The 12961-nt window shown below is 42.6% G+C and overlaps 1 long non-coding RNA gene across 1 annotated transcript; it reads left to right on the top strand.

Annotated features, from left to right (window-relative positions):
* The first annotated feature begins 271 nt into the window (after positions 1-271).
* Positions 272-10031, top strand: LOC144676018 (uncharacterized). The gene is made up of 4 exons (XR_013575224.1): positions 272-544; positions 3174-3471; positions 4645-4795; positions 8696-10031. It is a non-coding gene; the product is annotated as an uncharacterized LOC144676018 (long non-coding RNA).
* The last annotated feature ends 2930 nt before the right edge of the window (positions 10032-12961 follow it).

Raw genomic sequence — 12961 nt, 5'->3', positions numbered from 1 at the left:
CATTTCGCGGATTGGTTTTACTGGTCCAGCTGGCGATGGAGCGGATTGGCCGGCCGGGGCCCGGAATGGGAAGAGCGGCGCTGGTTGGTTGGCTGGATACCCGCCGCCCGTTCCGATTGGCTGGCTGGTTGGGTCCCTTCCCTCGTGGATTGGTTGGTTGGGTACCCGCCACCCGCGCGCGGATTGGCCGGCTGGTTGCCTGCTCCCCTCCCTTGATTGGTTGACTGGACTCTTCCCGCCAAAATTAATCACCTTTATCAATGCAAGTCACAGCAGGACAGGTCTGCTTGTGAGCTGTCTCTTCCTAATACTTGCTACATTAATGATGAGGAGTTAGTTTGAGACCTTGTTCAGTTTTAAGAACAAGGTTTATAGGACCCTCATACATCTTCCTGCTGTTCTGTATCTGCTGGGAGCTTTAAAATTCGCTTTTACCAATTTTAAACTTTAAAAATTACACTGTTACAGGGTTAGGCACAATGGAACCGACTGCGATGAGGGACCTTGTGGATGTTTTGGACCTATGGTCAGAAGGAAGTGGCAGGTTTGTGTTCGCAATAACCCTTTGACTACATTTATTCCAGTCCCTAGGCAATTTTGCAACTGGAGAGCATGCTGGTCCATTTCAGTTTAGTGAACCTTTGCTGTACTGCTCCCAGTGCGAGTATACTCTTAACTGTGGAGACCAAAGGTGCTTACAGTGCTACAGGTGCGGCCTCTCAAGTCCTGTACAGTTGTAGCACGACTTCTTTATTCCTGTACCCCTTGGAATAAAGGCCAACATGCCATCTGTTCAAAAAAAAATTCTGCTTTTCTGTTGATCACTTGTGACCAAAGTGAATAACTTCACACTTCTCCACATTGTAATCCATCTGCCTTGTTGCCCACTGATTTAACCTGTCCATCTCTTTGCTGCCTCTGTCATCCCCAAACCTTACCTTTCCACCTAATTTTGTATCATCAAACTTGGATGCATTACTCTATCTCTACATTAATATAGATTGTAAATACCTGAGGCTGCCTCGTTGATGCTTGTGACACTCCACTGGTTGACTGTCAAATTGAAAGTGCCCTATTTATCCCTACTCTGCTTCCTCTCTGTTAAGCAACCCTGTATCCATGCTGATATATTACTCGCAACTCCATGAAACTTAACTTGTCTTTTGTATTAATCTTTTGTGTGGCACCTTATCTAATGCCCTTTGGAAATCCCAAGTATGCTACATCTGTTGGTTCCCTTTATCTACCCTGCTAACTGCATCCTCAAAAAGCTCTGATGAATTTGGGTATGTTTTTTGTCCACCTTGTTCCTGCCATCTCCTTTGTTTCCTGTCTAAATGGTGAGAGATTCAGAGGGATTTGGGTGTCATAGTGCATGACACTCTCAATGCTAGCATGCAGGTCCAGCAAGTAATTAGGAGTGCTAATAGAATGTTATCGTTTATTGCCAGGGTATTGAATATAAAAGTGGGGTGGGTTATGCTTCAGTTGTACAGGGCACTAGTGAGATGACATCTGGAATACTGTATACAGTATTGGTCATCTTAATTAAGTAAAGATGTAAGTGCACTTGAAGCAGTTCAGAGAAAGTTTACTAAACTAATGCCAGAAATGGGCGGGTTGACTTATGGAGGAAGGTTGGACATCTAGGCTTGTATCCACTGGAGTTTAGACGATTGACCGGTGACTTTATTGAAAGATCCTGAGGTAAATTAACAGGGTGGGTGTGAAGAGGATGTTTCCTCTAGAACTAGGGATCATTTTTTTAAAAATAAGGGGTCGCCCATTGAGAATTTTTTTCTCTCAGGGTTGAGAGGCTTTCGCACTCGCTTCCTCAGAAGGTGGTGGGAGCAGAATCTTGGAATATTTTTAAGGCAGAGATTGGTTCTTGATAAACAATGGGGTGAAAGGTTATTGGGTGTAGGGGATGTTTTAATTCAATCATGGCTGATCTGATTGTATGGCGGAACAGACTCAAGGGGCTGAAAAGTGTATTCCTGCTCCTAATTTGTATGTTCCTCCCAGTTTTAGTCTGTTTATGGCCATCTCTCCTAAACCCTATGGTTTGATTTCCTTTTGTTATCCTCATCCTCCCCATAAAGAGCCATACATTTTCCTCAAAAGTGCTGCTGAGCTAGTTTGGTTTCAAAGGTTAAGAGCCAGAAACGTGCATTGCCAAATTATCATGGGTGGGATGGAGCTACCCGTTCCATATTTAGCACTAAAAATAGCATTTATATAGCACCTTTAACGTCCCCAAGATGCTTCACAGCTGCATAGTCAAATGAAATTGATAACATCGTGCTACATGAGATTAGGACAGGTCAATGTGGTAGGTATTAAGGAACATCTTTGAGGAAGGGGAGGATTATGGAGGGAAATCTGCATTGCAAGCTGTGAGACTGGCTACAAGAGCATTTAAATAGTCAAGTCTAGAGGCAACCCAAGGCACGTGGGGGTTTCGGGAATAGATAAGTTGATGAGCACAAATGAGCAAGGGTGTAGGAGGTGGGTGGGATGTGGAGTTGAGGCCACAATCAGATCAGGCATGAGCTTATTGAATGGCGGAGCAGGCTGGAGGGGCTGAATGGGGGCCTACTCCAGCTCTTAAATCGTATGTTCGATTTAAAGGCAAGCTTGTGTAAACTTTGTAAAACCTCGTTGCATTTTTCAGATAATGGGAGATTTTAAATTTACTTTTATTGCCTGACAGTGCCATTAACATAGTAACATGAGGTGAGGCCAAAACTGGAGGAGCCCAGTGTGGACAGTTGTAGGAGGTGAGGAATGAGGAGAATTAAATTTGAGCTGTTAACCAGGTCAGGAGCCAGTGTAGGTAGAGGACAGGGGTTGTCAGAGGAATGGGTGTCAGTTATAGGGTGATCTCCATTTTATTGCTTATGACTTGTAGAATATAAATGTATATTGCTATGCAATGAACTAGCTGTTCCCAAACTGGGTCACTTTTGAGTTGGAATCAGTCCCCACCAATCGTATTTTTGTCGAGTCCATTGCTGACATGCCCCACACATGCAGTTGGTGCATTGATTCCTGGCGATTGCAGTTTAGTTAAGTGGGTTTCTTTCAAAAGCTGTGTCTACACAACTAGTGTAAGTGAGACATTTTGGTAATTTAACAGCAACCTATAACACCATGGATGGATTTTTCTGCAGGGCCTCAACCTCCTACAACGAGCCTTCTGATTCCATTGCAGCTGAGAGAAAAAGTAAGAAACGTGTTCGAAAGTGTGATGACTTTCCTTGACTGTGGGTTTGACAAATCTGAAGAAAAACCCAAATGCCTCATTTGTTTGAGTGCTGTTCAGCGAAAGCATGAAGCCAAATAAGCTTAGGCGACACTTGCAGACTGTTCACAAGGGTTGTCGGGAAACCACGATCATTTTTTCAGCATCGGAAAGAGGAGCTTTATTGGCAGCAAGTCTCTAAACAAGCTGTAAGAGCATCTTTTGAGGTGAGCTATTGCATTGCCCGGGCAAAAGCGCTTCACACAATTGCAGAATCTTTGATTTTACTGGCTGCAATCGATATGGTTAAAATAATATGTGGAGAGGTGGAGGCAATTAAACTTAAAGCGATATCCCTCTCAAGCAGCATTGTGAAGCAAAGGATTGAGGCAATTGCAGCTGAACAGGAATCCACACTGGTGGAGTCCCTGGAATACACTTGCTTTTGCTCTTCAATTGATGTGAGCAGTGAGGGGTGTCATGTGCTACATGTGGGAGAATAGTATTCTTGAAGACATTTTGTTCTGCCTGTGCCCAGATGGTGAAATGGCACAGGGAATGTTCAGTGTTACAGGTCCACATGGAGGACAAAGATTCCCTGGGATAACATGGTGGGATTTTGTACAGATTGTTCCCCATCTGTGCTGGGCCACATGTGTGCCTTGGTGCAGAGAGTTGCTCCATCTGCTGTTTGGACACTGCATGATTCACAGGGAGCAACTTGCAACTAAAGAACTGAGCGCAGAGCTAGGCAAAGTGTTGGAGCAGGTCACATCAATTGTAAACTACCTTAAACCTCATCCACTTTATGTGCATTTGTTTGCAATACTCAAAGATGGAGTCTGATCGTGACATGTTTCATGTTGGGAAGCGCTGGCTGTTGAGAGGAAGAGTACTGCAAAGGTTTTTTTGAACTGAGATCAAATGTTTGCGTTTGCAATGCACTGGGGGAAAAAAACAACTTGTTGATTTTCTGTGACCAAAACCAGATCTACCTCCTTGCTTATATTGCAGACATATTTGGAAAATTCAGTGAACTGAATGCACATATGCAAGGAAAGGGTGCAAGCGTTCTTCAACTGAGTGATCGAATCACAGCATTCACAAAGAAACTTGCATTTTGGAGGAGCAATATCTTAAAAGTTGAACTTTGACTCCTTCCTGCAACTTTCTAAATTTCTGTGACAATAAAACCAAACAATGTCCCATTCCAAAAATTGCCCTAGCAAGTACTGCTGGAAAGCATTGAGCTGTCCTGGGACTGGTTTTTATGATTTAAGAGCTGTGCTGGTGTTCCTTTTTAACCTTACAACCTTGCACCCATCTGGCTGTAGGAGTGATTGAAAATTTCAACCCCAAATACAGGATAATAAATGTTGTACCTTTACCTTCTATTTTAGATTTAAAGAGATGACATTTCCAGTAGAAATAAACCAATGGACATGATTTCACATTGATACTTCACTTTCTAAGACTTTTACTGTAACAAATTAGAATCAACATCGATCAAACATGAACAGGCAACTGATAACGCCAAACTATAAGAAAATGGTAAGTTTTGTGTTGTCATGCTTCTGGCAGGCATGTAATGTTAAAGGAACTTGCCCAAAGTCATTCCCAGCTCTCCAGCTGTTCATCTCCCCGCCACACCATGTTGAAAGTTTGTGTCCTTTGTTCCACTCTGCCTGAATTTTCTGGATCCAGTGATCACCCACCAGGCACGTCTCAGCAACTCCCCGTTCAAGTTTCCTTTGCTTTTGCACAGCAGTGGCCCTTTTTCCTCATGGTCTCTTGGTAGCAGCTTCTATTTGTTCTGAGATACTGTGTAAAGGAGCAAAAACGGCCACCTGGTACCTCAATGGTTTCTATTTTGAGTTTCTCTCCCAACCCCATGGCAACCTGAAGTTACATGGGCACTTATCCAAACTGAGGTGTTGCCAGGAGTTCTCGGTTATATTCCTTTCCAGAGTTTTCTGTTTTACTTGAGTTAAAGGTACATTTTGAAACATCTTGCAAAGTTCAATGTGTGCGTGACACTGACTTTGTCTCTTCATAATACTTGCTAGATTGATGGGGTGGTTCAAGGCCTTCAGTTTAAAGGCAAACCTGTGTGAACTTTGTAACATCTTGAGGGAGGGAGAAACAAGTAGTACAGACCTATTAGTTTGACTCCATAGTAGGAAAAATGTCAAAATTGGTATTAATAAAGGTGATAACTGGGCACTTAGAAAATATGATTGGGAAGAGTCACATGGATATTTCAAAGGAAATCATGTTTAACAAACCGGTTGGGATTTCTTTGAGGATGTTACTTGTAGCAAAGATAAGGGAGAACCAGTGGATATGGTGTGTGGGTTTTCAGAAGGCTTTTGATAAGGTTCCACACCAGGAGGTTGGTAAATAAATTAGAGCACGTGGGATTGGGGGTAATATACTGGCATGGATTGAAAATTGGTTAATAGACAGAAAACATTAGGAATAAATGGGTCATTCCTGGGATGGCAGGCTGTGACAAGTGGGGTACTGCAAGGATCAGTGCTGGGGCTATAGCTGTTCACAATCTATAAAAGATTTGGATGTGGGGACCAAATGTAATATTTCCAAATTTGCTGATTATGCAACTAGGTGGGGAAGTGAGTTGTGGGGAGGATGCAAGGAGGCCTCAAGGGAACTTGGACAGGCTAAGTGAATGGGCAAGAACATGACAGATGGAACATAACGTGAATAAGTGTGAAGTTACCACTCTGGTAGAAAAAGCAACAGCAGAGTATTTCTTAAATGGTGAGAGGTTGGGAAGTGTTTGTCCAAAGGGACCTGGGTGTCCTTGTTTGACTCACTAAAAGCCAGCAGTTTCCTGTTTGGCAGTCTTCAAACAGTGGTGTTTTGGGGTTGAAGCAGGCCTGAGAAAAGAGCAGAGACTGTTACTGTGGGTTACACAGTTGGAAAGGACAGAAATGATTACTTTGTGACTTTTCACTGAGGAAGATGCAGGAAATCTCCCAGATTTCTAGATTCAAGGGACTAGAGAGAATGGGGAGTTGAAGGAAATTAGTATAAGAAAGAAGGTGGTATTGGAGAAATTAATGGGACTGAAAGCTGATGAGTCCCCAGACCTGATATTCTTCCCAGAGTGTTGAAAGAGGTTGCTATAGAGATAGTGAATGCATTGGTGATCATTTCCATAAATTCTATAGATTCTGGAATGGTTCCTGAAGATTTGAAGATAGCAAACATTACCCTGCTATTTAAGAAGGGGGAGGAGAGAAAATGGGGAACTACAGACCTGTTAGCCCTATGTTAGTAGGGAAAATGCTAGAATCTATTATAAAGGATGTGATAAATGGGTACTTGGATAATTATGACCTGATTGGGCATAGTCAACATGGATTTGCTATTGGGAAATCATGTTTGACGAACTTGTTGGAATTTTTTGAGGATGTTACTAACAGAATTGAGTCGATGGATGTAGTATACTTGGATTTTTAGAAGGCTTTTCATAAAGTACCCCAGAGGAGGTTGATTAACAAAGTAAAAGCACATGGGATAGGAGGGAATATACTGGCATGGAATAAGGATTAGCTAACGGGGAAAAAAACAGTAGGAATAAATGGGTCATTCTCACGCTGGCAGGCTGTGACTAGTGGGGTACTACAAGGATCAGTACTTGGGCCCCAGCTGTTCATCATATATATCAATGATTTGGATGTGGGAACCAAATAATATTTCCAAGTTCGTAGATGATACCAAGCTAGGTGGGAATGTGTATTGAGGAAGATGTAAAGTGACTACAAGAGAATTTGGACAGACTGGGTGGGCAAGAACATGGCAGATGGAATATAATATGGAAAAATGTGTGGTTGTCCACTTCGGTAGAAGTAATATGTGTGTAGAGTATTCCCTAAATGGTAAGAGATTAGAAAGTGTAAATGTACAAAGGCACCTGGGTGTCCTTTTCAATAAGTCACTGAAAGCTAACATGCAGGTGCAGCAGACAATTAGGAAGGATAATAGAATTGCATTCATCGCAAGAGGATTTGAGTACAGGAGTAGTGAAACTCTTTCGAGTTATCAACAGTCACCGATTGCAACTCTTTCGAGTACAATCACAGTTCTTGGTTTTCCGGGAGTGGGACATGAACCCACAACCCTCTGATTCAAAGGTGAGGGTGCTATGAACTGAGCCACAGCTGACACCTCCACAGGAGTAGTGAAGTCTTGCTTCAATTGTATAGAAGCTTGATTGGACTGCACCTGGAGTACTGTGTGCAGTTTTGGTCCCCTTACCTCAAAGGATATTATTGCTATAGAGGGAGTGCAATGATGATTCACCAGGCTTGTTCCAGGGATGGTGGGGACTATCTTATGAAGAGACATTAGGGAGACTGGGCCTGTATTCTCCAGAGTTTTCAAAGAATGAGAGGAGAACTCACTGAAACCTACAAGATATTTAAGGAATAGACAGGGTAGATGTGGGTAAGATGTTTCCCCTGGTTGGGGAGTCTAGAACCAGGGGGACAATTTCAAAATGAGGGGGAAGCCACTTAAAACAGATGGGGATAAATTTCTTTACTCAAGAGGGTTGTGAATCTTTGGAATTCTCTACCTCAGGGCTGTGAAAGCTCAGTCATTGAGTATGTTTAAGGTAAGAGATTGATAAATTTCTGATTAACAATAATGTAAAGGGTTATGGGGATAGTGTGGGTAAAGAGCATTGACGTGTTTGATTTATTGAATGATGGAGCAGGTGGGCTGAATGGCCACCTGTTTCTATAAACAAGACAGGAAGGGCAAAGGATTTTGGGTTGGAAAATACACATTCCTGCTGGTGGAGCACTGGAGCCCTACAGACTGTTTGAAGGGATCAGAGAAGGGAGTCTCTGGGGATTGTGCTATAAGGACTCTTGTGACCCAAGCAAGAGGGTTTCAGTGTAATAGTGTCTGGGACTTGGGATTGAATATGGCTGAAGTTATGAGTGACCTTTGTAGTATTGACTATTCAAAGTGAAATTTACTTTTTTATTTGAAATATCTTTCACTTTAATGTTTGAATTATGTTGCTTTTAGATTTGTTAACAGTGGAAATTTTTAAAAGGTGAAATCTTGTCCAGTGGTTTTTTTCTCCATTGGCATTTTGGAGTTTCCTTTTTAAAAAGTTCTTTCTCTACAGGGGTTGTAACAGTAGAGGACTGTGGAGGTGGTGATAGCGAATGGGACTCAGTTATGGGGTGCTAACTAATAAAATGGAGCATATGACTGCACTTGTAGATTGCGAATATGTTTCTATACAATAAACAAAGGTCAGAGCTCTGGTAGTGAGGTGATGGGGTAATGCTGTTTCTTAGCTGATACTTTTGCCGTTTGCTTTTTTAGTCTGAATCATAAATAGGAAGTTATAAATCCCCAGCAATTGTGGACATAGGTGAACAGAATTATTCTCCTCTTCCCTTGCAGGTATACTGTCAGTAGGATAACTCAAGCCTATCCTGACCGGAATTCTTCAACCAGCATCATCAGCCTTGTTAGGAAACAAAGTGGAAGAATGTCATTATCAAGCTGAAGGCCTACATCCAGAGTCATGAATCCACCTCTGGTGGGCAACAAATGATTGGGGCAGTAGAGGAATGCCACAAGAGATGTGCTGTAGTGTCAGAGAGTCTAAAGCTGAGAGGAAATTCAGACTTTTCAGCCAGGAGACTAGACACCTGAGATCAGTCAAGAGGTGCCTGGCTAATGAAATAGAATAAAAGCAGCAAATGCTCAGCAGGTCTGGGAGCATCTGTGGAGAGAGAAACAGTTAACATTATCAAGTTGATGATCTTTCATCGGAACTGGAAAAGCATTAGAGATGTAGCAGAGTTGAAGTACTTTGCAAAAATATTATTTTAATCAGCCCCCTCTTCTCCCCCCCCGCCCCATGCACTACTCAGCCCCTCCACCCTGCATGTACTGTAATCAGCCGCTTCCCCACAGACACACTGGTCAGCCAGCAGGGAGGCAGAGCAGCTCTGACATCCTGAACCCCAGCCCAAGTAGGTGTTCGGTTGCAGCCCTACAGGTGCCATTTTTAAGTGGTTGGGAAGAAACAGTTCCTGAGACTGAGGTGAGCAGGGAAGGGCCAGATGCTGCCCGGGCCCCAGAGCAGTTAGGGAACTGCTGGTTTAAAAACCCAGAGTACAGGTTCAAGGAGCACCCTGCTTTTTTACAGTAAGGCCACTGTCATTAAGTGACCATATAACCATTTTAAAAACCCAATTTGGGTTCACTTTGGATCCTTCAAGGAAAGAAATCCTTCCTGGTCTGGCCCATTTGCGACTCCAGTCCTGCATCAGCATGACTGACTGCGAATAGCCCTTTGAGGCGGCTGAGTGAACTGTTCAGTTTATCCTGCCCTCCGACTAATAAATAACCAGTGATACCAACACCCGAGGGAATGTATATGAAGTGAACTCAAGGTCAAAAATAAAATCCCTGCAATCGCTTGAACAATTAGGTGCAGGATGGAGGCAGACTATGGAGATCGATGAAATGAATAACTTAGATCCTCTGATTATGAAGTGCAGCATTTTCTTTGAGCTGAGTTGTAAAGTTTTTTAATTTGGAACTCCATTATAATGGACTATAATGCTGTTTGTGATTGTGTAATATATTTACAATGTTTTGCAAGCATTTGATTACGCTCAATTGTTCTGAATAAATGACTTGTACAGCAGTGTTTATGCTTTACACATGCCAGCTCCCACCTTGCTTCATATCTCCCCAGCAATAAATGCTATTGCTTTCACTCTCAGCTCTTGTCTTTTTTTTCTAATCATACTAATTTCCTCTTTGATCTACAGGACTGGAATGAATGTCCTTGCAGGGAGATTTTGCTTGTGCTGTTGGGGAGGGTTTAAATTAGATCAACAAGGGGATGGGAACCTGAGGGCAGATTCAAATGGGACAAATTCAGAGCAGGAGACAGGAAATTAGCAGGTGACTTTTGACAGACAAAAAGCAAAGGTTTACAGCACAGGAATTTGGCAATGTTAAATGGTATTTATTTAAATACAAGGAGTATAGCAAACAAAGCCAAAGAACTAAGGGTGCAGAAAGACACACAGCAGCATGATATTATAATGGTAACTTGGTTTAAGGAGAGGCAAAAATGGCAGCTCAACATCCCTGGATATAGTTTTCAGGTAGGGTAGAGGGGGATAAAAAAGGTGAGGCTGTAGCATTGGGTAAAGAATCAATTACAGCTGTGAGGAGGGATGATATACTAAATGAATCAAGTGAGACCATATGGATTGAGCTCAAAAATAAAAAGGGGGAAGCCACACTGCTAGCAGTGTACTATAGACCCTGAAATTGTAAGAGTTGAGAGCAAATATGAGTGCAAAAACAATAGGGCAGTAATTGTTGGGGACTTCAACTACCCTAATATCAATTGGGATATGAACAGTGTGAAGGGCACAAAATTCTTGAACTCCATTCAAGAGAACTTTTTTAGCCAGCACGTAACAAGCCCAACGAGAGGGAGCACAATTCTAGATTTAGTCGTAGGAAATGAATCTGGGCAAGTGGATGAAGTAGCAGTGGGTGGCCATTTTGGAGATGGTGACCATAATATAATTAAATTTCACATTATGGAAAAGGACAAAGATAGAACAGGAGTGAAAGTTCTAAACTGGGGGAAGACATTTTACAAAACTGGGAGGTGAGCTGGCGAGAGTGGACTGGATACAGCTATTAGAAGGAAAAACTGTGTTAGATCAGTGGGAGGCATTCAAAAGCGAGATTCTATGGGTACAGTGTAGACATGTCCCCACAAAGAAAGAGGATGGTACTGCCAAATCTAGAGCCCCCAGGTTATCCAGAAGCATACAGGCCAAGATAAAAAGCAGAAAAAGAAAACTTATGACAGTCACAAAAGACTTAATACTGTAGAAAACCTAGAGTGGTACAGAAAGTACAGGGGTGAGTAAAAATGGAAATTAGGAAAGCAAAGTGAGGATATGAAAAAATACTGGCAGGTAAAATCTTAAGATGTTTTAGCAGAACGTTAAGAGCAAGAGAGTAACTAAGGAAAGACCTTTTCTGGGCCTGCCAGGTGTACATGGTAACTTGTGGATTGATGCAGATGTGGGCTGGGTTCTCAATGAGTATTTTGTCTCTGTCTTCACTAAGGAGAGGGGTGATGCAGACTGGCATAGTGGTATGGTCACTGACTGGTATTCCAGATACCCAGGGTAATGTCTGTGGACCCAGGTTCAAATCCCACCGTATCAGATGGTGAAATTTGAATTCAATAAAAATCTGGAATTAAAAGTTTGATGATGACCATGAAACCATTGTAAAAACCCATCTGGTTCACTAAGGAACTCTGCTGTCCTTACGTACATGTGACTCCAGACCCACAGCAATGTGGTTGACTCTTAAACTAGGGATAGACAATAAATGCTGGCCTAGCCAGCGATGCCCATGTCCCATGGATGACTATAACAGAAAAAGTTTAGTTTAAGAGGAGGAATGTGAAATATTAGATACAATAAGCATAATGAGAGAGGAAGTACTGGAGGGACTGGCATCCTTGAAAGTGGATAAGCCACGAGGGCCGGATGAATTGTATCCCAGAGTGTTGAAGGAAGCCAGGGAGGAAATAGCGGATGCTCTGAGGATCATTTTCCAATCCTCACTAGATACAGATGAGGTCCCAGAGAATTGGAGGTCTGCGAACGTTGTACCATTATTGCGAGGGTTAGGCCAGAAAATTATAGGCCAGTCAGTCTCTGACTTCGGTGGTAGGCAAATTATTGGAAACAATTCTGAGAGACAGGATAAACTGTCACCTAGAAAGTAACGGATTAATCAGGGATAGACATCATGGTTTTGTTAGGGGAAGGTTGTGTCTTAGTCATTTAATCAAATTTTTTTGAGGAAGTAGCAAGGAGGATTGATGAGGGTAGTGCAGTGGATGTTGTCTACATGGATTTCAGTAAGGCATTTGACAAGGTTCCACATGGCAGACTGGTCAGGAAAGTGAGATCCCATTGGATACAGGGGAAGGTGGCAGGTTGGATCCAAAATTGGCTCAGCGACAGGAAACAAGGGAGAATGGTTGATGGATGTTTTTATGAATGGAAAATGGTTTCCAGTGGTGTTCCACAGGGTTCAGTGTTGGGTCCCTTGGTGTTTGTTGTACATTTTAATGATTTGGGCTTAAGTGTGGGAGGCACGATTGGGAAATTTGCAGATGACACAAACATTGGCCATGTAGCTGATAGAGAAGAGGATAGCTGTTGACTTCAGAATGACATTAATGGTTTGGCTGAGTGGGTGGAAAAGTGGCAAATGGAATTCAATCCGGAAAAGTGTGGGGTAATGTATTTGGGGAGGGCAAACAAAGCAAGGGAGTACACAATAAAATGGGGGAATAGAGTGGTAGGGGAAGTGAGAGATCTTGGTGTGCATGTCCACATGTCCCTGAATGTGGTAGGACATGTGGATAAGGTGGTAAAGAAAGCATTTGGAATGCTTTCCTTTGTTGGGCGAGGTACTGAATACAAAAGCAGGGATGTAATGATGGAACTGTATAAAACGCTGGTTAGGCCACAGCTGGAATTTTGTGTACAGTCCTGGTCACCACATTACAGGAAGGACATGATTGCTCTGGAGAGAGTGCAGAGGAGATTTACAAGAATGTTGCCAGGGCTTGAAAATTGCAGCTATGAGGAGAGA

Source organism: Cetorhinus maximus, unplaced genomic scaffold (genome assembly GCF_964194155.1).
Source record: "Cetorhinus maximus unplaced genomic scaffold, sCetMax3.hap1.1 HAP1_SCAFFOLD_1294, whole genome shotgun sequence".
Classification (NCBI taxonomy): Eukaryota; Metazoa; Chordata; class Chondrichthyes; order Lamniformes; family Cetorhinidae; genus Cetorhinus; species Cetorhinus maximus.
This window is presented reverse-complemented; position numbering and strand designations above follow the sequence as displayed.